The 27,772-nt window shown below is 45.0% G+C and overlaps 1 long non-coding RNA gene across 1 annotated transcript; it reads right to left on the bottom strand.

Annotated features, from left to right (window-relative positions):
* Nucleotides 1-664: 664 nt before the first annotated feature.
* On the bottom strand, nucleotides 665-27,772 carry LOC149985124 (uncharacterized). The gene is made up of 4 exons (XR_016486921.1): nucleotides 27,667-27,772; nucleotides 11,212-11,352; nucleotides 3,729-3,865; nucleotides 665-1,903 (listed from the first exon to the last, which is right to left on the bottom strand). It is a non-coding gene; the product is annotated as an uncharacterized LOC149985124 (long non-coding RNA).

The following is a 27,772-nucleotide window of genomic DNA, read 5'->3' on the forward strand; positions in this document are numbered from 1 at the left end:
CAGCTGTGTTTGCTATACCTAAAATGTACTGTAGACTAACGTTATAGCTAGTTAGCTAACTAGCCTCAGTGCCTCTCATTAGGAGCAACACTGAAGATCATTTTTTATGATGGAGGAAAGTAAAGGAATGACTTTGACTTTATGACTCATACTAGTCTCGGAGTAACTATACCCGTGTGTTGTAGCTAGTTATATAGCTAGCTAACGTGCGTCTGTGGGATGTGTCATATTCTACACCGTGCTGCTACAGTAGGAATACAGACAGTACACAACGATTGCTCTCACAGACAGTAACGATTGGATACAAAGAAGTTGATGACTCTCGAGTAGATGTGAAAGGACCCATAACAACAATCTCCCCTTGTTTTGAAATGACTCTGAACATCTCACTGCACCACCCAAACACACCATGCAAGTATTCCCTTTAGAACTGTAGTATTTATTATAAGTGTGTATATCTTTTTTTTACTGCATATATGTCATACATTACCATAACCGTTTTTGCATACTGCTGTGTAAACTCACCTCGGTGTCCAGAGCAAATAAACTTTGTCTTGAATACAAGCCATGTCCACTTATTTGCTATGTTGACAGACTAATCTACTGTTTTATTGAAACAGGTTTCTTGCTAACAAATTAAATGATACACCATCTCTGTGCATTATGTGTTTGAGCAGGAATATTGAATCTAGTTTATTCAAATACATTTCATGAATATCAAAATGAATTGATCCAGAAGTTGAAGTCAACAGTTATATTGGTTTCTGATACAGCTGGAATCATTTAGTCACTTGTTAGTGCACTTGTAAAAAAAAATGATATGAAACCCCATTATATACATATATACAACAGCTAGCAATATCTATACCACAACGCAGTTGTGAGCATACTAGGCATTCCATATTATACCACAACATCAGTCTAACTGAATATGGATGTTGTTGGTTGAACGTTTCAGGCAGGATCCAGAATGTTCTTCAGCTGGTGAACCTCTTTTTGTGTTGAGTAATGGCAGCTGGTTTAGCAGGTTTTGGCACTGTGGCGATGTTCTTCTTCACCCATTGCTTCAACCTCTTCCAGAATATTTGTATGTACTGCAAGTCTCCTTGAAAGACATGAAGACTGATCATGATGATGTGTAACCATACACTAAACCATGTTTGTCTGCAAACAAAAAAGGGTACAATAGACGGGTACGTGTTTTTGTTACACGCAGAGGCAATAATGGGGAATTGAAATTGGCTGTTAGCAAAGATGTGAAAAGTTTGAAGGGGGCTTGACTTGTAGACAGTCTTTTATCGTTGTGTATGAGCACCTCCAGTTGTGCTGTTGAGTAGACAAGCACTGCCAACAGAGTGATTAGGCTAGAAGAGTATACTAACAGCCCCTCTCCTCCATACCAAAGAACTGATTATAAGGGTGTGAAACATTTGAGGAACACTTCAAATCAATTGTATTTATACATCAGCAGATGTCACAAAGTGCTTATACAGAAACCCAGCCTGAGACCCCAAAACAGCAAGCGATACAGATGTAGAAGGACAGTGGCTAGGAAAAACTCCATAGAAAGGCAGGAACCTAGGAAGAAATCTAGAGAGGAACCAGGCTCTGAGGGGTGGCCAGTCCTCTTCTGGCTGTGCCGGGTGGAGATTATTAGACTACCTGGCCATTAAGGCCAGATTGTTCTTCAAGATGTTCAAATGTTCATAGATGACCAGCAGGGTCAAATAATAATCACAATGGTTGTAGAGGAAGCAACAGGGCAGCACCTCAGGTGTAAATGTCAGTTGCCTTTTCATAGCCAAGCATTCATCCGGTGAACAGGTCAGGGTTCCATAGCCGAAGGCAAAACAGAACGACCAGTTGGACTGGGGACAGCCAGGTGTCATCAGGCCAGGTAGTCCTGAGGCATGGGCTCAGAGAGAGAGAGAGAGATTGATTAAGTTCACACAGGACACCAGGTAAGACAGACTGACCCTACCACCCCCGGCACATACTGTAGACTATTGGACACCATAGTGCCCTGAAAGCTCATCACTAAGCTAAGGACCCTGAGACTAAACATCTCCATCTGCAACTTGATCCTGGACTTCCTGACGGGCCGCCCACAGGTGGTAAGGGTAGGTAACAACAAATCTGCCATGCTGATCCTCAACACGGGGGCCCCTCAGGGGTGCGTGCTCAGTCCACTCCTGTAGTTCCTGTTCACTAATTACTGCATGGGCAGGCACGGCTCCAACACCATCATTAAGTTTGCTGATGACACAACAGTGGTAGGCCTGATAACCGACAACGACGAGACAGCCTATAGGGAAGAGGTCAGAGACCTGGCCGTGTGGTGCCAGGATAACAACCTCTCCCTCAACGTGATCAAGACAAAGGAGATGATTGTGGACTACAGGAAAAGGAGGACCGAGCACACCCCCATTCTCATCGATGGGGCTGCAGTGGAGCAGGTTGAGAGTTTCAAGTTCCTTGGTGTCCATATCACCAACAAACTAACATGGTCCATGCACACCAAGAGAGTCATGAACAGGGCACAACAAAACATATTCCTCCTCTGGAGACTGAAAAGATTTGGCATGGGTCCTCAGATCCTCAAAAGGTTCTACAGCTGCACCATAGAGAGCATCCTGACTGGTTGCATCATTGCCTGATATGGCAACTGCTCGGCCTCTGACCGCAAGGCACTACAAAGGGTAGTGCGTACGGCTCAGTACTGTACATCACTGGGGCCAAGCTTCCTGCCATCCAGGGCCTCTATAACAGGCGGTGTCAGAGGAATGCCAGTCACATTCTGTTGAAGGTCCCCAAAGCACACACATCCCTGGCTCGCTCCTCTTTTCAGTTCGCTGCAGCTAGCGACTGGAACAAGCTGCAAAAAAGACTCAACCTGCACAATTTTATCTCCGTCTCTTCATTCAAAGACTCAATCATGGAAACTCTTACTGACAGTTGTGGCTGCTTCGCGTGATGTATTGTTTTCTCTACCTTCTTGCCGTTTGTGCTGTTGTCTGTGCCCAATAATGTTTGTACCATGTTTTGTGCTGCTACCATGTGGTGTTTCTACCATGCTGTTGTCATGTTGTGTTGCTACCTTGCTATGTTCTTGTCTTTATATGGCGTTGTGGTGTCTCTTTGTTGTGATGTGTGTTTTGTCCTTTATTTTAATTTTATTTGTTATTTTTAATCCTAGCCCCCGTCCCCCACAGGAGGCCTTTTGCCTTCTGGTAGGCCGTCATTGTAAATAAGAATTTGTTCTTAATTGACTCGCCTAGTTAAATAAAGGTTAAATAAAATAAAATAAAACCTGGTGGCACAGACGCTGTATCATCTTTTCCTACACTTAAAATTGCCCTTGCCTAACGATTGCGTCTGAAGCAGGGCTTGCAACTTGGCTATTCTCACCATAAGGTGACAGTTATCCTTCATATTAAGAGTGCGGAGACTGCAATGAGGAGGCATAATGTTATTAAGCTTCTTTATTCGGCTGGAGGAGGTCTTGCAGATCTATGTCCAGAAAGCGTCTGGGGTGAAAAAGTTGTGAGTACGAAACTAAGACCTTGGTAAACTTGTTAAAAAGTTTGTCAGGTAGCCAAGTAGCAATAAACAGTGCAGCAGTACAGACTACGCAGACGTGCGTTGCGTCACCAGTAACTTGTCTTGTAGACAGTTTAATGTATTGGTTATTTTGATTTCTCAAGAGGGTATTGTGCTTCCATAAATACCTTTGGCTGTCCTGGCTTGTTTCAAAGTCAGATGATGTTGAGCTTATTCCAGGCTGAAAGCTTTCATCCAATGGATCTACAGGCTCTGTACTACTGAAGCTGGTGTCAAGGTCATCATCATCAGAAGCAAGATTAGTCTGCAGGACACATAGTAGTCAGTGATAAGCCAACATCTTACTACTTTGTTCCCATCAATACGCACTCCGACAAGGTACTATATCCACTCACCCCGCTCATGTCAATAGGTCATGCATACTAACCTTCACACACAACAGACACCAGTCAGTCACCCACACCACCCCCTCCTTAATAATACCTCATGTTCTCTGATTTAGACTTCAAGCCTTGAACAATCACCGAAGGGTCCCGCTTTAAAAGACGTGCAGCTTGTAAAGGCTTCATAAAGCCTTCATAAACACCACATAAATGTGTTACAAATCTATAACCATATGTCATCCTTTATAAGAGTTCATAAATGTGGAATAGCTGTGTGACACAACCACCAATGTCAAATATGGCATAACCACTATGTGACATAAACCTGTGCTTTATAAGGGGTGGCATAAGCACCGCTTAATAAAGGCCTTATATATCATATTATTTTGAGGCTTTGCAAAGTATGTATTACCTTGTCATGCATTTTGTTAGAGCATTACAAGGCCAGGATATCGATCGGTTCGATTCCTGGGACCACACATACGTAAAAATGTATTCACACATGACTGTAAGCCACTTTGGATTGTATATATTATATTTCACTAAAACATTTCTAGGATGGTCAAACCTCTTTCGCTCTTGGGTGCATAGTCAATATTGGACCTGACTTCAACTTCCCTCAAAATGCTGTCCTGCAATATGACACACACACACAGCAAAACACGTTGGTAAGGCCTTTTAAAAAATCTGTTTTTATTTTTTGTGTACTTGTTTCTGTTTTTCCAGGTTTTGGATTTCACCCATTTGTTTCTGCTTTCCCCCAATTTAGATGCTTTTTAAAATAGAAAAACAACTAACACAGTCGAAAGTAATACATGTTGCTAAACCCTGCCCATTTCCACAGTTGATCTTCTTAAAATGTGATTTTAATCCTAACCCTAATTAATGAACGGTAAGTTTGAAGTGTTGGTCCACCAGACCTTCAGCACATTTGGGCGGAAGTGTCTCGAAACGGAATTAGGTGTAAATGTGACTAAAATGACATCACTTTAGAGTGTATGCCATCCTTCAGCACACCATCACCCTTTATACAACGCACATGTTTATATCATATTTGACCTAGTGGGTTATGTCACATTTGACATAGGTAATTATGTCACAGTTATTCCACATTTATGAACCCTTTATAAAGCATGACACGGTTATAGATGCTTTGTAACACATTTATCTAGTGCTTATGAAGGCTTAATGATGCCTTTAGAAGCTGGACGTCATTTAAAGCGGGACCCAACTACTGTAAGCCCCCATAAGAGAGAACTCGAGTAGAAGCTGTAGTCTACCTGTAAACACACCAACCATGACAACAAGACATGGACCATGTTTATGCCTATCTCCAGCATATCTATTTGCTCATCATGGAGTCATGGAAAGATTTGGTAGATTTTATAAGCTTACTTACACTAGTTCCTGGTGCTGCAGATGTTGATGAGATCGGACTCTAAATAGAACACATAACGTTACCCTCTGCGGTAGTTAGTTAGCTAGTTAGCGTAACCTAACGAAGCTAACGTTAGCTTGCTGAGTTACAAATCACATCGCCAGATAGCAGCTGGCCAAGTACATTGATATGCTTTGGAATGCCTAGTTAGAGTATTATGAAAGCTAGCTAGCTGGATTAGCAAAACAGTCAAAAAGATGGTCACATAAGCGGATATCCCGGGTCCCTTCAAAGTATGCAAAGCTAAGGATCCACAAACTCCAGTGGCTCAGAAGGGAACTTCACACAACATCCAAACAAAATCCCAAGCGGGAACAATAGGTTTAGAAACCGGTCTGAGACAGTGCACACCCTTTAGGAACTGCACCAGGGTACAAGACCTGGGGTGACCTCACATTGTCACCCATGACACGCTGTAATAGCCACCATGTGCATTTTCAAAATAGAGAATGAATGATCCTGTCCGAAAAGCTCCTGCAAAGGTATTAAAATGTCCCCTACATCACTCTGAAAAGGAAACATTTATTTATTTTGGCACCAAAGCTCAAACGCCTGCCACTTATATGCATACAGCCCTCCTGGGGAGGGGGACCTTGCGGACTAATAGTAGCAATCCCTTCCTGAGGTAAACCTCTAGCCGCAAGATTGGACCTCTCGAGGGGTGCCAAACCTGTCCGTGCATTTGGGATAAGTTGCCACAAGTCTCCGCCTAATAGGCGGACGATCTCTGCGAACCAAGGTTTCGAGGGCCACGGGGAGACACAAAAAGCGAGAGCATGGGTGCACTGCTCATAAGCAATAGGGAGTGAGCCAAGGTTAGGATGAAGAGAAACAGATTCTGACAAGGACACCCGAGGCATCTGGTTTAGGCTCTGGAAGAGCTGGAAGGGCTGCATCAACAATAGCCCCAGGTGAACGACTTCCATCACAGAAGCCATTATCCCCAGTAGGCGTAGGCACTGGTGAAAATGTACTGGGTGATCCATCTGAAATTTGGCTATGCAGAGCCATAACCTGGACACCCTCCATGGGGATAGAAATGTGCAATACGCTAGTGAGTCTTGCTTGAGGCCCAAAAAAGGAATATGGACAGGCAGATCTTTTCTAGTTTCTTATGAAGCCTAGAGACTGAATACGAGACAATATCATGGATGTGTGTAACATTGCTTGCCCATTGGACTCTGCTGCCACTAGCCAATCTTGAGGTGCTTGTTGAGGGCACGTAGGTCTAGAATGGGAACCCGGAAAAATCGTCTGTACCATCCTTCGTGGATTTTTGACATAGATGCCACTCAGATTGCCTGCTTCTGGAGACGGGAGGATATTTCCTCTCTCAAAGTGGGCGCTGAGGTATCGAGACAGTCGACATGATAAAGCTGTGGGGGATGGCCAACAAATTGTGGCCAGTACCCCAATGTTCGCATGATCAAGTGTGACACTGTACATGTGCACCAATGATTGGAGCAGACAGCGAGGCTCTGTTGAAGTGTAATCTCAAAGGGTGGGATGCCACCTGGTGGACTGGGAGAGATTGGTTATATTTCCATTTCCACCACTCTTGACAACCGTGTGTCTGAATGTGGAGAAGGGACACTTTTCATCTAACTCACATGTGGGAGTCACAACACTTTTGACACCCGTGAACACTGTGGATCTTGAGGTTGTAAAACCTGTGTTTATGTGCCAAGGTTTGCTTAAATCGCGGCCCACTCTGGGTACAATGACTCCGGTAATCAGTGACGTACCCCGATTGATAGTGTCACCTGAGGGTACCCTTGTCACAATGAGCCACACTCAGTTTAGGAGGTAACTGGCTGGCACCCATACGCATTAAAAAATTTAAAAACGTTATCTTTGAAAACATTATCATGGCGGTTACTCTACCGACCAGTCATAGGTACTGGCGACAAAGCGCCTTGTAACATAGCTGGGAATGGGACAGACAACGCTGAAAAACGGACCAATTGCCAGAAAGGGTAATCTAATCTAATTCCCAGAAACGAAAAGCATTGCGCTAGAGAAATGTTGGGGTTCATAAAACCACAGCAACTGTGTGGGATAATAGCATGGTTGACCCTGCTTGTTCCCTCGACTCCGATACCAATCACCAATCGCCTACAGGACCCATAACTTGTATCACTAGACACCTCGTAGGGACTAGGGTGCTACAGGCAGGAATCAACAATGAATCCCTGTAATGAGCCAACTAGCCTCTTTGACTGCAGTACGTTCTGTTTAGAATAACCAAGCAACTGAATGCTACCTCGGTGAGTTAGCTAACCTGTCTAGCATGCTATGCAGAACTTGTTAGCTAGATTGGTCTCAAAAGTATACGTAGGTCCGGATCACCAAAGTGGGACGGGACACTTCATTGATAAGTCTTGGAAGAAAGGCAGGCGGTGCTTGACCGAGACAGACACTTGCAGTGGGGGATACCCATCAAGCCTGGCCGTCCTCTCTCTTCAAGTAGCCTCCCATAACCGGCAATATTTGTGATTAGGAAATAATGAAAGCCATACAAACTTCAGTCACAACATCCAGGTTGTACCAAAGTTGAGTGACTGAACTGAAAGGGAACATAGAACTGCCAAAGGGGGAAGAGTTGCAATCTTCTGCAGAGATATCCTGCAAAGTCATACTTTCCAGGTCTATACCCAAACAGTTCGGAATTTCTCTCCAGAAATAAGTTTCTCACTGTTGTCGCCTGTTACCCACCCCCCTCTGCTCTCAGCTGTGCCCTGGACAGCTTATGTGAATTGATCGCTCCCCATCAAGCTTCAGAGTTCGTTCTGTTAGGTGACCTAAACTGGGATATGCTTAACACCTCGGCAGTCCTACAATCTAAGCTAGATGCCCTCTATCTCACACAAATCATCAAGGACCCCACCAGGTACAACCCTAAATCCGTGAACATGGGCACCCTCATGTATATTATCCTGACCAACTTGCCCTCCAAATACACCTCTGCTGTTTTCAATCAGTATCTCAGTGATCACTGCCTCATTGCCTGTATCTGCTATGGGTCTGCAGTCAAATGACCACCCCTCATCACTGTCAAACTCTCCCTAAAACACTTCTGTGAGCAGGACTTTCTAATCGACCTGACCCGGTTATCTTGGAAAGATATTGACTTCATCCTGTCAGTCGAGGATGCCTGGTCGTTCTTTAAAAGTAATTTCCTCACCATTTAGGTTAAGCATGCCCCTTTCAAAAAATGCAGAACTAAGAACAGATATAGCCCTTGGTTCACTCCAGACCTGACTGCTCTTGACCAGCACAAAAACATCTGTAAAGTCCATGGAGAACAAGAGCACCTCCTCCCAGCTGCCCACTGCACTAGGTAACATCGTCACCACCGATAATTCCATGTTAATCAAACATTTCAATAAGCATTACTCTACGGCTGGCCATGCCTTCCTCCTGGCTACTCCAACTCTGGCCATCAGTTCCGCTACCCCCCTTCCCCCCCGCAGCTACTCGCCCGAGCCTCCCCAGCTTCACCCAAATCCAGATAGCAGATGTTCTGAAAGAGCTGCAAATCCTGGACCCGTACAAATCAGCTGGGCTAGACAATCTGGACCCTCTCTTTCTGAAACTATCCACCGCCATTGTTGCAACCCCTACTACCAGCCTGTTCAACCTCTCTTTCGTATTGTCCGAGATCCCTATTGATTGGAAAGCTGATGCGGTCATCATCCTCTTCAAAGGGGGTGACACTCCACACCCAAACTGCTATAGACCTATATCTATCCTGCCCTGCCTCTCTAAAGTCTTCGAAAGATCACTGACCATTTCGAATCCCACCGTACCTTCTCCGCTATGCAATCCGGTTTCCGACATGGACACGGTTGCCAGCCACGCTCAAGGTACTAAACAATATCATAACCGCCATCGATAAAAGACAGTACTGTGCAGCCAAGGCTTTCGACTCTGTCACTCACTGTATTCTTATCGGCAGACTCAAAAGTCCTTGGTTTCTCTAATGACTGCCACGCCTGGTTCACCAACTACTTTGCAGACAGAGTTTAGTGTGTCAAATCGGAGGGCATGTTGTCCGGACCTCTTGCAGTCTCTATGGGGGTACCACAGGGTTCAATTCTTGGGCCGACTCTTTTCTCTGTATATCAATGATGTCACTCTTGCTGTGGGCGATTCCCTGATCCACCTCTACGCAGACGATACCATTCTGTATACCTCTGGCCTTTCCTTGGACACTGTGCTAACTAACTTCCAAACGAGCTTCATACAACACTCCTTCCGTGGCCTCCAACTGCTCTTAAACGCTAGCAAAACCAAATGCATGCTTTTCAACCGTTCGCTGCCCACACCCGCCTGCCCGACTAGCATCACCACCTTGGACGGTTCTGACCTAGAATATGTGGACAACTATAAATACCTAGGTATCTGGCTAGACTGTAAACTCTCCTTCCAGACTCATATTAAACATCTCCAATTCAAAATCAAATCTAGAATCGACTTCCTATTTTGCAACAAAGCCTCCTTCACTCACGCCGCCAAACTTACCCTAGAAAAACGAACTATCCTGCCGATCCTCGACTTCGGCGATGTCATCTACAAAATAGCTTCCAATACGCTACTCAGCAAACTGGATGCAGTCTATCACAGTGCCATCCGTTTTGTTACCAAAACACCTTATACCACCCACCACTGCGACCTGTATGCTCTAGTCGGCTGGCCCTAGGTACATATTCGTTGCCAGACCCACTTGCTCCAGGTCATCTATAAGTCTATGCTAGGTAAAGCTTCGCCTTATCTTAGTTCGCTGGTCACGATAACAACACCCACCCGTAGCACACATTCCAGCAGGTATATCTCACTGATTATCTCCAAAGCCAACACCTAATTTGGCCGCCTTTCCTTCCAGTTCTCTGCTGCCAGTGACTGGAACGAATTGCAAAAATCGCTGAAGCTGGAGACTTTTATTTCCCTCACCATCTTTAAACATCAGCTATCTGAGCAACTAACTGATCGCTGCAGCTGTACATAGTCCGTCTGTAAATAGCCCACCCAATCTACCTACCTCATCCCCATACTGTTTTTATTTACTTTTCTGCTCTTTTGCACACCAGTATCTCTACTTGCACATCATTATCTGCTCATTTATCAATCTGCTAAATTGTAATTCTTCGCTACTATGGCCTATTTATTGCCTACCTCCTCATGCCTTTTGCACACACTGTATATAGACGTTCTTTTTTTTCTACTGTGTCATTGACTTTATTGTGTTATTGGCTTGTTTATTGTTTATTCCATGTGTAACTCTGTGTTGTTGTCTGTGTAAATGAGAACTTGTTCTCAACTAGCCTACCTAGTTAAATAAAGTTGAAATAAAATTGTAAAAATAAAACACAATTTCCCTCAACTTCAGGGTTTATACACCAGTGTAACACCGGTGTCCCAGTCGATAAAACAGCCTCTCTGAGTGCCTGACTGTCTTTCTGTAGCTGTGAAAACTTCTGTTTGTCATTGAGAGGGTGAGAAGGCAAGGTGGTCTCGTTTAGAGCCATATATGGATGCTCTATAGTTCTGTCTAGACAGAAAGCACCTGAGCACAGTCAGAAAAGACTACAACCCCCCACAACATACCTCATTTCATCCCCGTCAAAGTGATGATAGGGGATGGGGGGATAGAGGCGCTAAGTCTATGGAGACACACGAATTGAAAAGACATGGGTGTGTGTGAGCATGTGTGTGTGCAAGTATGCATTTAAGTGTGTCTGTGCGTATGCTTGTGTGTGTTTGTGTTAACAATCCATGTAATAGTGTTTTTTAAACTACTTATAACCAAACCATGAAGTAAAATATTACCTTTCTCCATGATTCATGTTGCCCTCTATAGCTCTGCTTTGATGTGTTGTCTTGACATCTTCGTGTTTGCAGGTTTGTGTGGAAAGTTTATTGTGACTGGTGCGCTTCTCTGGTCTTGTTGCAGAACACATACTTTCAGCTCTACGGACACAAATTCAGACAGACATAAACAAAGACAAAAGGCAGCAGGTACCACTTTCAACACACTTTTACACCCACTCACATAATAACAGCACCCAACCCCTGGGTAATGTTTTATACACAAATGTAAACGGAACATGTAAAGTGTTGGTCCCATGTTTCATGAGCTGAAATTAAAGATCTCAGAAGTGTTCCATACACACAAAAAGTGTATTTTCTCAAATGTTGTTTACATCCCTGTTAGTGAGCATTCCTCCTTTGCCAAGAAAATCAATCAAAGTGACAGGTGTGGCATATCAAGAAGCTGATTAAACAGCATGATCATTACACAGGTGCACTTTGTGCTGGGGACAATAAAGGCAACTCTAGAATGTGTGGTTTTGTCACACAACACAATGCCACAGATGTCTCAAGATTTGAAGGAGCATGGAATTGGCATGCTGACTGCAGGAATGTCCACCAGAGCTGTTGTCAGATAAATTAATGTTCATTTCTCTACCATAAGCCGCCTCCAACGTAATTTTAGAGAATTTGGTAGTACGTCCAACCGGTCTCACAACCGCAGACCATGTGTGACCACGCCAGCCCAGGACCTCCACATCCGACTTCTTCACCTGCGGGATCGTCTGCTATCAGCAACCCTGACAGCTGATGCAACTGAGGAGTTTTTTTTAATCTGTAGTAAATCTCTTTTGTGGGGAAAAAAATCAATCTGATTGGCTGGGTCTGGTTCCCCCTTTGGATGGGCCTGGCTCCCCTACGCCCCTGCCCAGTCATGTGAAATCAATAGATTAGGGCCTAATTAATTCATTTCAATTGACTGATTTCCTTATATGAACTGTAACTCAATAAAATCGTTGAAATTGTTGCATGTTGAGTTTATATTTTTGTTCAGTATAGTAATGAGGTGCTTTGATAGGCTGGTCATGGTACACATCAACCTCATCATCCCAGACACCCTGGACCCACTCCAAATTTGCTTCCCGCCCCAACAGATCCACAGAAGACGCAATCTCAATTGCACTCCACTCTCCTCCCTAGAAAGACCTTCACAAGTTTTTAGAGATGCACCATTGAGAGTATCCTATCAGGCTGTATCACCTCCTGGTACCACAAGGCTCTCCAGAGGGTGGTGTGGTCTGTCCAATGCATCACCGTGAGCACACTGCCTGCCCTCCAGGACACCTACAGCAACCAATGTCTCAGGAAGGCCAAAAAGATCATCAAGGACATCAACCACCCAAGCCATGGCCTGTTCACCCCGCTATCATCCAGAAGGCGAGGTCAGTACAGGCACATCAAAACTGGGACAGCGAAACTGAAAAACAGCTTCTATCTCAAGGCCATCAGACTGTTAAATAGCCATAACTAGCCAGCCTCCATCCAGTACCCTGCACTGAACTTAGTCCCTGTCACTAGTCGGCAACCACCTGGTTACTCAACCCTGCACCTTAGAGGCTGCTGCCCTATGCACATAGACATGGAATCACTGGTCGTTTTAATAATGGAACACTGGTAACTTTAACAAATTTCATAAGTATACACTGTATTCTAGTCAATGCCATCCTATTCAACTATTGCCGTATACTGTATGTACTATTCTATACTACGTATTCTACAGAAATACTAAATATTCTATTCACATACTGACCATAATGTCCCATCACGTGTATATTTATTTACTCTCCAGACTCCGACATTGCTCGTCCTAATTTTTGTATATTTCTTCATTCCATTATTTACTTCTAGATTTGTGTGTATTGTTGTGAATTGTTATATATTACTGCACTGTTGTAGGTAGCTAGGAACACGAGCATTTCGCTACACCCACAGTAACATCTGCTAAATATGTGTACGTGACCAATACAACTTGATTTGACTAGTATATTACCATATTTCCGCCCTCTTTACATGTATATCTGCCTATCACGCCTACACTGACACAATGCACAAACACACACGTACACTTTGTCAGGATTAATAGATTATGCTCAAGGTGTGGAAAATGCTGATCCCAAAGATAATGCAAATGACTGCTAAATTTAAAGGTTTAATATACTAACAATGAACAGACATATGCATATGGGGAGACACACACGTTCCTCTGAAAGGTTTGTAGCAATTTTCCTCATTCTAAAGACAAGACCATTTTTACTCATCCTTATCTCTGTTTGCTCTCCAGCTGCCTCCGAGTGCCTGGGCCTTGGTCAAAACATAAGGCAACTTGCAAGGTCAGAGTGAACCCTGGATTAGACGTCTCTACCACTTTAAAGTGCCTATAGCTGAATTTCAGCCAGTGGCCATAGTCCCAGGAATGTCAATAAGGGCATTAAATGGTGTTTTAGGGTGACCCCTAACCTCAGAGAGGGGTCAACCTCAGGTTCTAAATTCTAACTGACTATTAAACCAATCAGCTTCCATACACAAACTCACCACCACGCACACACCCACCCACCACTTACGCTGCTGCCACATTGTTTACTATTATTATTAATATTCATCCTGCTACTAGTCACTGTCTCCTTGCCTACATATCTACGTCAATACTCCAGTATCCCAAAACATTGTAAATTTGGTACTGGCACTGACCCTGTATATATACACAAAGGTATGTGGACACGCCTTCAAATTAATAGTGGATTCAGCTATTTTAGCCACACCCATTGCTGACAGGTGTATAAAATCGAGCACATAGCCATGCAATCTCCTTAGACAAATATTGGCATTAAAATAGCCCGTACCGAAGAGCTCAGTGACTTTCAACGTGGCACTGTCATAGGATGACACCTTTCCAACAAGTCAGCTCGTCAAATATCTGCCCTGCTAGAGCTGTAAGTGCTGATACTGTGAAGTGGAAACGTCTAGGAGCAACAACAGCTCAGCTTCGAAGTGGTAGGCCGCACAAGCTCACAAAACGGAACCTCCCAGTGCTGAAGCGCATGGCGTGTAAAAATGGTTTGTCCTCAGTTGCAACACTCACTACGAGTTCCAAATTGCCTCTGGAAGCAACATCAGCACAATAACTGTTTGTCAGGAAATAGGTTTTCATCGCCGAGCAGCCGCACACAAGCCTAAGATCACCATGCACAATGCCAAACTTTGGCTGGAATGGTGTACAGCTCGCCTTCATTGGACTCTGGAGCACTGGACACGCATTCTCTGGAATGATGGATCACGCTTCACCATCTGGCAGTCCGACTGACAAATTCGGGTTTGGCGGATGCCAGGAGAATGCTATCTGCCCAAATCCATAATGCCAACTGTAAAGTTTGGTGGAGGAGGAATAATGATCTGGGGCTGTTTTTCATGGTTTGGGCTAGGCCTCTTAGTTCCAGTGAAGGGAAATCTTAAAGCTACAGCATACAATGACATTCTAGACGATGCTGTGCTTCCAACTTTGTGCGGGGAAGACCATTTCTTGTTTCAGCATGACAATGCCCCCGTGCACAAATCGAGGTCTATATAGAAATGGGTTGTCAAGATCGGTGTGGTAGAACGTGATTGGCCTGCACAGACCCCTGACCTCAACCCCATCGAACACCTTTGGGATGAATTGGAACTGCGACTGCGATCCAGGCCTAATCGCCCAACATCAGTGCCCGACCTCAATAATGCTCTTGTGGCTGAATGGAAGCAAGTCCCTGGCAGCAATGTTCCAACATCTAGTGGAAAGCCTTCCCAGAAGAGTGGAGGCTGTTATAGTAGTGACATACACTACATGACCAAAAGTATGTGGACACCTGCTCACCGAACATCTCATTCCAAAATCATGGGCATTAATATGGAGTTGGTCCCCCCTTTGCTGCTGTTATAGCCTCCATCTGTATGCATTTGAATAGCAAATGGAGGCCATACGCTTTCCCGCTGGGCTGTTTTTCAATTATGTGGGGTAGGCTACTTCGGTTTTGTAGCGGAAATAAATATAATTACACTTATTTCACTCCACAAATTAATGACTGTTTGAGGAGCATGCTCTCACTGTGTGATACGTGATATTCAGCCCAAACTCTGTAAGTCATGGTCTTTCCAACCCTGTTCCTGCAGCTACCCCGTGTTTAATTTGGAAACCAAGTGAAATTTGTTTGGGAACATTGATAGTAACATGTTTTTGCAACTTAACATATTTCACTAAACTATAGACAACCCCTCTGCGCGCTCAAGAAAGGGATACAAGAGAGAGGAGGAGATGGTGGTGAGATATTCTGTATAGCTAAAGATAGTGTGTCACCCAATTATTATTATATATTTTTAGAATCCTTAATTATAATTGTAGACTAACTGTAAGCCGCCCTGTACAATTAATGAACAAACAGCATCGCCTAGGGCTATACTTCTCTCCCAGACTCGTAGACAGACATTTTTGAGCGTAGCATAAGGTAACCAGTCCACAACAACAATGTTTTTACACTCAGTTTCAACCTGCTGCTGAACTTCTTTCCTCAAACTGATCATCACAGTGAGGTGAGTTTTTAAAAGCACCATACTGTTTTTATGATATGCGCCTGATGTGATTTTCAAACGCATTTGCATTGATGTCAAAGTGGTTAAAGGGACAATAGAGCCCGGATTACCAGGCCATTAGGACCTGATGGTAGTTACAGTATCAATTTGGGTACTACCAAAGTATGTCCAGAGTGCATAAAAGGAGATTACCATTACTCAACGGTCACATGGATTTTTACAGCGGTCATGACCTCCGGTGTGACGGTAATACAGTCATCGCAACAGCCCTACCCCTATACTGTCTTGTCAAAAAACAAGACTACCCTTTGGGCAGAATCACCATTAGATATTCTAATAACATCTTCCAACAGCAACAAAGACACCAAAACTTCCTCTGACCCTTCTAGATTTCTAGGGTGGTTCAAGGATGTGTGTGTATGTGTGTGTGTGTGTGTGTGTGTGTGTGTGTGTGTGTGTGTGTGTGTGTGTGTGTGTGTGTGTGTGTGTGTGTGTGTGTGTGTGTGTGTGTGTGTGTGTGTGTGTGTGTGTGTGCGTGCGTGCGTGCGTGCGTGCGTGCGTGCGTGCGTGCGTGCGTGCGTGCGTGTGCGTGAGTCAAGCTCGATCCCTAGATAGGGATGTTCATAATTGTACCTTTCACGCTCCCTGTCTGACCTGTAACTCCAAACAAGTCCATACATGTATTTTTGTTACTCTGTCTGACTTTACCTATAGAGTGTCTATGATCTATAGAGCACCTATGACTTCACCCTTACAGCAATTCACTAGTCTCAGAAATCCTAGACCTAGGGCAACAGCACCACTTCGAAAGGGGAGAAAACATTTTTGGGAAGGGTGCTCTTCAGACAACTCTCCCAACAAATTACAAGTATGGGTAGGCAGGGCTTATAAACAATCAGAAACATGACAGATGATATCATGGTGCAGGCGAACTACTCATTCAAAATATCCTCCTCAAGTTCCATCCAGCTAACTACGGGACATTTTTATGGCAGGACATGAATGGATAGGACTGGATGGATTTCCGAAGCGTGTCCCAACTCAGCCCTTTCCTCTTTGCCAAACTGACCTAAGTACAGACATGTATGCTGAAACATTGGCACATTGTGGGAGGCAACCTGTCTGTCTAGACTTCACCCGCTGTCAATCATCAGCTGCCTCATAGCTGTGATTGGTCAGTTCAATTTGTGAAAGATGTAATAGTTTCACTAAGACTCTAATTAGATCACTGCTGTCCAGGGGTGGAAGTAACGAATTACAAACACTTACTGTAATTATGTAGCTTTTTCGAGTGCTTGTACTTTTATTATTTTCAATGTCAGTGGCCATGTCCAAGTACCTATACTAGCGTTTCAAATCAAATCTATTCATGAAGCCCTTTTTACATCAGCAGATGTCACCAAGTGCTATACTGAAACCCAGCCTAAAACAGAAAACAGCAAGTAATGCAGATGTAGAAGCACAGTGGCTAGGAAAAGCTCCCTAGAAAGGCAGGAACTTAGGAAGAAATCTAGAGAGGAAGGGGTGGCCAGGCTCTGAGGGGTGGCCAGTCCTCTTCTGGCTGCCGGGTGGAGATTATAAGAGATTATAAGAGTACATGGCCATTAAGGCCAGAATGTTCTTCAAGATGTTCCAATGTTCATAAATTACCGGCAGGGTCAAATAATAACCACAGTGGTTGTAGAGGGTGCAACATGTCAGTACCTCAGGAGTAAAGTCAGTTGGCTTTTCATAACTGAGCATACAGAGGTCGAGACAACAGGTGTGGTAGAGAGAGAGAGAGAGAAGGTCCGTGACCAGGTAGCATGTCCGGTGAACAGGTCAGGGGTCCATAGCCGCAGGCAGAACAGTTGAAATTGGAGCAGCAGCACGACCAGGTGGACTGAAGACAGCCAGGAGTCGTCCGGCCAGGTAGTCCTGAGGCATGGTCCTAGGGCTCAGGTCCTCCGGGAGGTGAGGGAGAGAGAAAATCAGGAGCATACATAAATTCACACAGGACACCAGATAAGACAGGAGAATTACACCACATATAACAGACTGAGACATAGAGTATTGCAGCATAGATACTGGATGCTGAGACAGGGGGCTCGGGGACACTTTGTCCCCGTTTGATGATACCACCAGACAGGGCCAACCAGGCAGGATATAACTCCAACCCAATTTACCAAAGGACAGCCCCCACACCATTAGAGGGATATCAACAGACCACCAACTTACTACCCTGAGACAAGGCTGAGTATAGCCCACGAAGATCTCCTCCACTGCATGAGCCAGAGGGGGCGCAAAACCAGACAGGAAGATCACGTCAGTGACTCAACCCACTCAAGTGATGCACCCCTTCTAGGGACGGCATGGAAGAGAACTAGTAAACCAGTGACTCAGCCCCCGTAATAGAGTCAGAGGCAGATAATCCCATTGGAGACAGGGAAGCCAGCCAGGCAGAGACAGCAACGCTGGTTTGTTGCTCCAGTGCCTTGGGCCAGACTACACTTAATCATAGGACCTATTGAAGATATGAGTCTTCAATAAAGACTTAAAGGTCGATATTGAGGCAGACCATTCAATAAAAATAGAGCTCTATAGGAGAACGTCCTGCCTCCAGCTGTTTGCATAGAAATTCTAGGTTCAATAAGGAGGCCTGTGTCTTGTGATTGTAGCGTACGTGTAGGTATGTACGGCAGGACCAAATCATAGATGTAGATAGGAGCAAGTCCATGTAATGCTTTGTAGGCTATCAGAAAAATATTGAAATCAGTCCTAGCCTTAACAGGAAGCCAGTGTAGAGAGGCAAGCACTGGAATAATATGATCAAATTATTTGGTTCCAGTCAAGATTCTAGCAGCTGTGTTTAGCACTAACTGAAGTTTATTTGGTGCTTTTTCCAGGTTGCCGGAGAGTAGAGCATTGCAGTAGTCTAACCTAGAAGTAACAAAAGCCTTGATTAGCTTTTCTGCATGATTTTTGGACAAAACGTTTGATGTTTGCAATTTTACGTAGATGGAAATAAGCTGTCCATGAAATATTCTTGATAGATTTGTCAAAAGAGAGATCGGGATCCAGAGCAATGCCGAGGTCCTTCACAGTTTTATTTGAGACGACTGTACAACCATCAATATTAATTGTCATATCCATCAGCATATCCCTTTTGTTTCTTGGGACCTAGAATTGTTTTGTCTGAGTTTAAAAGTAAAACATTTGCCGCCATCCACTTCCTTATGTCTGAAACAGGCTTCCAGGGTAGGCAATTTTGGGGATTCACCATGTTCCATCAAAATGTATAGCTGTTTGTTGTCCACATAGCATTGAAAGTTGACAATGTGTTTCCGAATGACATAACCAAGAGGTAGAATATAAAGTGACAACAATAGTGGTCCTAAAATAGAATCTTAAGAACATTGAAAATCTCAATCCATAGAGACAAACTGACCAATTAGGGTTTCCATTCTCTCCAAAATAATGTGGCGATCGATGGTGTCAAAAGCAACACTAAGGTCTAGGAAAACGAGGACAGATGCAGAGCCTTGGTCTGATGCCATTAAGAGGTAATTTACCAACTTCATGAGTGCAGTCTCAGTGCTAAGATGGGGTCTAAAACCAGACAATCATTTCTTATGCATTATTTGTCTTCAGGAAGGCAGTGAGCTGCTGCACAACAGCTTTTTCCCAAAGAATTGAGAGGACTGGGAGATATCGGCCAAAAGTTGTTTACATTTTCTGAGTCAAAGTTTGGCTTTTTCAAGACAGGCTTTATTACTGCCACTTTTAGTGAGTTTGGTGCACATGCATAGGATATGGAGCCATTTACTATGTTCAATATAGGAGGGTCAAGTACAGGTAGTAGCTCTTTCAGTAGTTTAGTTGGAATGGGGTCCAGGGGGCAGCTGGAGACCATTACTATTTTCATGAATGTGTAAAAAATATTATCACTGCTGAAGTAAAATGCATACTATGTACTCATCGTCACAAACTATTTAGCACATATCATTTAGGAAAAAGTATGCAGTATGCCGCAACACAGTAGTGGCTCCTGACTTGCTGAGTAGGTGGGGCAGGGCCGAGTGTGGGTGGATTTTTCCAAATTCAACAGTCATGAATCACATTAACCAGCCTGGAATAGGAATGGAGGTATAGGCCTATTCAGGCGACCTATACCATAGCCCATATAGCCCATCTATTCCCATTTAAAAAGGACTGAAGACAGAAACAGATCGTTTGGTTCCATTTCAACATGTTTATTTGTGAAACCAAAGTGCTGTAACATTACAGTACCTGTCAAAAGTTTAGACACACCTACTCATTCAAGGGTTTTTATTTCTTTTTACTATTCTCTACATTGTAGAATAATAGTGAAGACATCAAAACTATGAAACAACACATACAGTATGGAATCATGCAGTAACCCCAAAAAGTGTTTAAAAAATCTAAACATTCTAGACTATTTAACTTTTAACAGGGCACACCTGTTAATTGAAATGCATTCCAGGTGACTACCTCATGAAACCGGTTGTCACACCCTGGTCAAAGTATTTTGTGTTTATCTTTATTTATTTGGTCAGGCCAGGGTGTGGCATGGGGTTTTTGTATGTGGTGTGTATGGGGATTGTAGCTAGTGGGGTGTTCTAGCTAAGTCTATGGCTGTCTGAAGTGGTTCTCAATCAGAGGCAGGTGTTTATCGTTGTCTCTGATTGGGAACCATATTTAGGCAGCCATATTCTTTGAGTTTGTCGTGGGTGATTGTCCTTAGTGTCCTGATGTCATTGTTTCTGTGTTAGGATCCACAAGTATAGGCTGTTTCGGTTTTCGTTTAAGTTTATTGTTTTGGTAGTGTTTGTGTTTAGTGTGTTTCTTCATTAAACATGGATTGCAATAGACACGCCGCATTTTGGTCCGACTCTCCTTCACACCTAGAAAACCGTGACAGAATCACCCACCACAAAAGGACCAAGCAGCGTGTCAACAGGCAGGAGCAGCGCGAGGAGATGCGCAATAAGGATTTCTGGACATGGGAGGAAATCCTCGACGGGAGAGGACCCTGGGCTAAACCAGGGGAGTGTAGCCGCCCAAAGGTGCAGCGGGAGAAGAAACAACAGGAGCAGCCCAAAGAGGAGTACAGTATGGAGTATACGACTTGGGAGGAGATCGACAGGTGGGCGGCCGACCCAGGGAGAGTGCCGGAGCCCGCCTGGGATTCGATGGAGCAGTGCGCGGAAGGATATAGGAGAATGGAGTTTGCGAAGCAAGCAAGGCGGCGCGGACGGAGGCCCCATAGTCAGCCCCAAAAATGTATTGGGGGGGGGCTCAGGGAGAGTGTGGCAGAGTCAGGAGCCAGACCTGAGCCAACTCTCCCTGTTTATCGTGAGGAGCCAAGGAGGAGACCAGAACCAGAGCCGGTGTTGGAGGTGAGTGAAACAGAGACTGTGAAGGAGTTAATGGGGAAATTGGAGGAGAGAGAAATGAGGGAGTTGCTGTGTTGGTGCATTTTGCATAGAATTCGCCTGACGGAACGTGTCAGGGATTTGATGGCACCTGGGTTAGCGCTCCATACTCGTCCTGAGGTCCGTTTTAGTCGGCTGGTGAAGTTGGTTCCAGTCTCACGCATCAGGCCTCCTGTGCCCATCCCTAGCCTTGCACGTCCTGTGCCAGCACTATGCATCAGGCCTACAGTGCGCCTCGCCTGTTCAGCGCAGCCAGAGCCTTTCTCATCTCATGCGCTATCGGAGTCTTCCGCCTGTTCAGCGCAGCTAGAGCCTCTTTTCTCTCCTGCGCTATCGGAGTCTCCTGCCTGTTCAGCGCAGCCAGAGCTTTTCTCCTCTCCTGCGCTGCCGGAGTCTCCCGCCTGTTCAGCGCAGCCAGAGCCTCTCTTCTCTACTGCGCTATCGGAGTCTCCCGACTGTTCAGCACAGCCAGAGCTTTTCTCCTCTCCTGTGCTGCCGGAGTCTCCCGCCTGTTCAGCGCAGCCAGAGCCTTTCTGCTCTCCTGCGCTGCCGGAATCTCCCGCATGTTCAGCGCAGACGGAGCCTCTCTCCTCTCCTGCGCTGTCGGAGTCTCCCGCCTGTTCAGCGCAGCCAGAACTGCCAGTCTGCATGAAGCAGCCCGAGCTGCCAGTCTGCAATGAGCTGCCAGTCTGCAAGGAGCTGCCAGTCTGCAAGGAGCTGCCAGTCTGCAAGGAGCTGCCAGCCTGCATGGAGCAGCCTGAGCTGTCAGTCTGCATGGAGCAGCCTGAGCTGTCCGTCTGCATGAAGCAGCCCGAGCTGTCAGTTTGCAAGGAGCAGCCAGAACTGTCAGTCTACATGAAGCAGCCAGAGCTGCCAGTCTGCAAGGAGCTGCCAGTCTGCAAGAAGCTGCCAGTCTGCAAGGAGCTGCCAGTCTGCAAGGAGCTGCCAGTCTGCAAGGAGCTGCCAGTCTGCAAGGAGCTGCCAGCCTGCAAGGAGCTGTCAGTCTGCATGGAGCTGCCAGTCTGCAAGGAGCCGCCAGAGCTGCCTGTCTGCAGGATGCCGCTAAAGCTGCCAGCCTGCAAGGAGCTGCCAGTCTGCAAGGAGCTGCCAGTCTGCAAGGAGCTGCCAGCCTGCAAGGAGCTGCCAGCCTGCAAGGAGCTGCCAGCCTGCATGGAGCAGCCTGAGCTGTCAGTCTGCATGGAGCAGCCTGAGCTGTCAGTCTGCATGGAGCAGCCTGAGCTGTCAGTCTGCATGGAGCAGCCTGAGCTGTCCGTCTGCATGAAGCAGCCCGAGCTGTCAGTTTGCAAGGAGCAGCCAGAGCTGCCAGTCTGCATGAAGCAGCCAGAGCTGCCAGTCTGCAAGGAGCTGCCAGTCTGCAAGGAGCTGCCAGTCTGCAAGGAGCTGCCAGTCTGCAAAGAGCTGCCAGTCTGCAAAGAGCTGCCAGTCTGCAAAGAGCTGCCAGTCTGCAAAGAGCTGCCAGTCTGCAAGGAGCTGCCAGTCTGCAAGGAGCTGCCAGTCTGCAAGGAGCTGCCAGCCTGCAAGGAGCTGTCAGTCTGCATGGAGCTGCCAGTCTGCAAGGAGCCGCCAGAGCTGCCTGTCTGCAGGATGCCGCTAAAGCTGCCAGTCTGCAAGGAGCCGCCAGAGCTGCCAGTCTGCAAGGAGCCGCCAGAGCTGCCAGTCTGCAAGGAGCCGCCAGAGCTGCCAGTTAGCATGGAGCAGCCAGGGCCGCCAGTCAGCATGGAGCAGCCAGTCAGCATGGTGCAGCCAGAGCTGCCAGTCGGCATGGAGCTGCCAGTCGGCATGGAGCTGCCAGTCAGTATGGAGCAGCCAGTGCCGCCAGTCAGCATGGAGCAGCCAGTCAGCATGGAGCAGTCAGAGCTGCCAGTCGGCATGGAGCTGCCAGTCAGCATGGAGCAGCCAGAGCTGCCAGTCAGCATGGAGCAGCCAGTCAGCATGGAGCAGCCAGAGCTGCCAGTCGACCAGACTCTCCCAGATCTGCCGGTCGACCAGACTCTCCCAGATCTGCCGGTCGACCAGACTCTCCCAGATCTGCCGGTCGACCAGACTCTCCCAGATCTGCCGGTCGACCAGACTCTCCCAGATCTGCCAGCCAGCCAGGATCTGGTAGATTCATCAACCTGCCTGAGCTTCCTCTCACTCCTGAGCTTCCTCTCACTCCTGAGCTTCCTCTCACTCCTGAGCTTCCCCTCAGTTCCGAGCTGCCTCAGTCCCGAGCTGCCCCTCAGTCCCGATCTGCTCCTCAGTCCAGTGGGGTTCTGGGTGAGGACTACTAGGCCATGGTCGGCGGCGAGGGTGGACTATCCAGGGACGCGAGGAGAAGGGACTAAGACATTGATTGAGTGGGGTCCACGTCCCGCGCCGGAGCCGCCACCATGGACAGACGCCCACCCGGACCCTCCCTATTGTTTTGAGGTGCGTTCGGGAGTCCGCACCTTAGGGGGGGGGTTCTGTCACACCCTGGTCAAAGTATTTTGTGTTTATCTTTATTTATTTGGTCAGGCCAGGGTGTGGCATGGGGTTTTTGTATGTGGTGTGTATGGGGATTGTAGCTAGTGGGGTGTTCTAGCTAAGTCTATGGCTGTCTGAAGTGGTTCTCAAATCAGAGGCAGGTGTTTATCGTTGTCTCTGATTGGGAACCATATTTAGGCAGCCATATTCTTTGAGTTTGTCGTGGGTGATTGTCCTTAGTGTCCTGATGTCATTGTTTCTGTGTTAGGATACACAAGTATAGGCTGTTTCGGTTTTCGTTTAAGTTTATTGTTTTGGTAGTGTTTGTGTTTAGTGTGTTTCTTCATTAAACATGGATTGCAATAGACACGCCGCATTTTGGTCCGACTCTCCTTCACACCTAGAAAACCGTGACACCGGTTGAGTAAATGTCAAGAGTGTGACAAGCTGTCATCAGGGCAACGGGTGGCTACTTTGAAGAATCAAAAATATATTTTGATTAGTTTATCACCTTTTTGGTTACTGCATGATTCCATATATGTTTTTTCATAGTTTTGATGTCTTCACTATTATTCTACAATGTAGAAAATAGTAAAAAATAAAGAAAAACCCTTGATTGAGTAGGTGTCCGAACTTTTGACCGGTACTGTGTATAAATTAAATCAAATAGCCTAGTACAACACCAAACCTTTTCACATGGCCTTAAATTTAGAACCGCTGGACAGCAACATAAAGCACTGATCATTGGGAACGAGATCAGAATGACTGCTAAGGCTTGATGCATTAATTAAATAATTTAATGGGTAGCCTTGCCTACAAAATTAAAACAAGTCCATGTGTTAAAATAAAAAGGCCTTATTAAACATGACTAAAATAATGCAGTAACATCCTGAGTCCCCGGTGTTGACACATTCAGAAATCAAAAGATGGTTTAGTATTTAGTTTAAAAACTCTGACGAAGGCCAAGAGAACAAGAAACACAACGAGAAAACAGAAATGCAATTAGAGATAAAAAAAAAACACTTCTGTTTTCAAAGGTGTAGCCTACAATGCAATATTCGTGATCATTCTTTTAAAAATGTAGATTAACAAAAACAAATTACATTTGAACACCACCACAGAAGCTTCATTGTGCACGATTGCGATGTTTCCCGCAATTCGTTGATTTTGGTAGTGCATCCCTATATCTAACTGATCAGCTGTTGTCAAAGCCCAAATTATTATGACATCCGTGCATTTAAAGTATACTCAATTTTCAAAATGTCGCATACTAAGAAACTTTCTTTCGCATACTCAAACTGGCTACTGTTTAGAATGCAAGTATGAGTATTCGGACATAGCCACTAATTTTACATAAGTACTGTATGTTTTCAAATAAGTATTATACTTCACTACCTTTTTAAAACCATCCTTTACAGAGTACAATTTTGTAGGCTATCCATAATAGTAGATCATGAGGGCACAGAAAGTTTGCGAGAGCCCATCGTAGCCTCAAAAAAAAAAAAAAATGCTCCAGCTTTGTTAATTCAGTGACCAATCAAATTTCACGCATCGCGCCAATACAGGCCAATCAAATCAAGCTGTGCATACAAACTGAACGATGATGGTGGGAAGATTTTAAAAAAGGCAGAAATAAATTAGTTTGAGACATATCATGAAAGAGAGGAAAAATTATCAAAGCGGTGTGTGTGCGAAAACATGACATTTGACATGTTTCTATGAACTGTAATATAACTTTTTTGAAACATGTCAAACAATATATAGAATCAATCTTTAGGATGTTTTTAACATAAATCTTCAACAATGTTTCAACCGGAGAATTGCTTTGTCTTTAGAAATGCAATGGAACGCAGCTACCTCTCACGTGAGTGTGTGATCAGCTCATGGCACTCTGCCACGCCTCTGGCTCAAAATGCTCTCATTCTCACCTCCTTCACAGTAGAAGCCTCAAACAAGGTTCTAAAGACTGTTGACATCTAGTGGAAGCCTTAGGAAGTGCAATATGACCCCATAGACACTGTATATTCCGTAGGCAATGACTTGAATAACTACAAACCTCAGATTTGCCACTTCCTAGTTGATTTGTTTCTCATGTTTTTGCCTGCCATATGAGTTCTGTTATACTCACAGACATCATTCAAACAGTTTTAGAAACTTCAGAGTGTTTTCTATCCAAATATACTAATCATATGCATATTCTAGCTTTTGGGCCTGAGTAGCAGGCAGTTTACTCTGGGTACCTTTTCATCCAAGCCACTCAATACTGCACCCCCCCAGTCCCAAAGAAGTTAAACAAGTTTATTTAGCTAATAATATGAAAACATTACTTCAAACTACTTTTGGGTACCTTGTTAACATTACAACATGAAATCCATTCTTAAACGTTGTTATGTTTTGGAAATGGCAAATAAAATGTGTAATCTGCTTGACACATTAATGTTACTTGCCTTACAGATCACAAAGTCAGCTAATTTCCATTACATTCAAACGCAAATCCATTTGATTCATACACTGGCTTGTCTGGTTGTCATGTTTTTGTTTGCACCTGCCCTTATCTACACTGAAAAAGTGATACCTTACCATTTACAATAATGAATCACTTGTAAAAACAGCTGTGAAGTCCAACCTGGCAATATTTAAGATTTGTATATAAAAACTTAGATTATGTTTTGGTACAGATATTTCATTAATTTATTTTCAGCAATTTTTTTTTGTACCATCACATGGCAATCATAGACCAAAATTGAGACGATGGGAGAGCAAATCACAGGGATGCAGCTTTTGATCCTGGACAGAACGCTGGGACAGGACAGCCCCCACCCCAATGTCCGAGGTGTCAACCTCCAACACAAACTGACGGGACAGGTCCGGATCAATTAGGATGGGGGCTGTGGTGAAACGATGCTTCAGATCCAGAAACGCCCGGTCAGCATCTGGGGACCACATAATCAAATCAAATCAAATTTATTTATATAGCCCTTCGTACATCAGCTGATATCTCAAAGTGCTGTACAGAGCCGGGTGGAGATTATAACAGAACATGGCCAAGATGTTCATAAATGACCAGCATGGTCGAATAATAATAAGGCAGAACAGTTGAAACTGGAGCAGCAGCACGGTCAGGTGGACTGGGGACAGCAAGGAGTCATCATGTCAGGCAGTCCTGAGGCATGGTCCTAGGGCTCAGGTCAGTTGAAACTGGAGCAGCAGCACGGCCAGGTGGACTGGGGACAGCAAGGAGTCATCATGTCAGGTAGTCCTGGGGCATGGTCAGGAGTACCCAGACCAAGGCCTGGAACATTGCGGGAGCGTTGGTCAGATCAAACGGCATAACCAGGTACTCGTAGTGTCCGCTAGCTGTGTTGAAGGGTGTCTTACACTCGTCCCCTTCCCGTATCCAAACCAGGTGGTAGGCGTTCTGAAGATCCAACTTTGAAAGTCTATACAGTACATATATATTTTTTCACCTTTATTTAACCAAGTAGGCCAGTTGAGAACAAGTTCTCTTTTACAACTGCGACCTAACCAAGAATAAGCAAAGCAGTGCGACATAAACAACACAGAGTTACACATGGAATAAGTAAACGTACAGTCAATAACACAATAGAAGAAATCTATATACAGTGTGTGCAAAAAGGTAAGGTTAGGGAGGTAAGGCAATAAATAGGCCATAGTGGTGAAGTAATTACAATTTAGCCATTAAACACTGGAGTGATAGACGTGCAGAAGATGAAATTGCAAGTAGAGATACAGGGCTGCAAAGGAACACACACAAAAAAATAACAATATGGGGATGAGGTAGTTGGATGGGCTATTTACAGATGGGCTATGTACAGGTGCAATGATCTGTGAGCTGCTCTGACAGCTGATGCTTAAATTCCAGTGAACTGGAAGGAAAGGTGGCCAAAAAAGAATTGGCTTTAGGGGTGACCAGTGAAATATACTGTACCTGCTGGAGCTCGTACTATGGATGGGTGATGCTATGGTGACCAGTGAGCTGAGATAAGGCAGGGCTTTAACTAGCAAAGACTTATAGATGACCTGGAGCCAGTGAG

Source organism: Oncorhynchus mykiss, chromosome 2 (genome assembly GCF_057628025.1).
Source record: "Oncorhynchus mykiss isolate SJ-2025 chromosome 2, ASM5762802v1, whole genome shotgun sequence".
Lineage (NCBI taxonomy): Eukaryota > Metazoa > Chordata > Actinopteri > Salmoniformes > Salmonidae > Oncorhynchus > Oncorhynchus mykiss.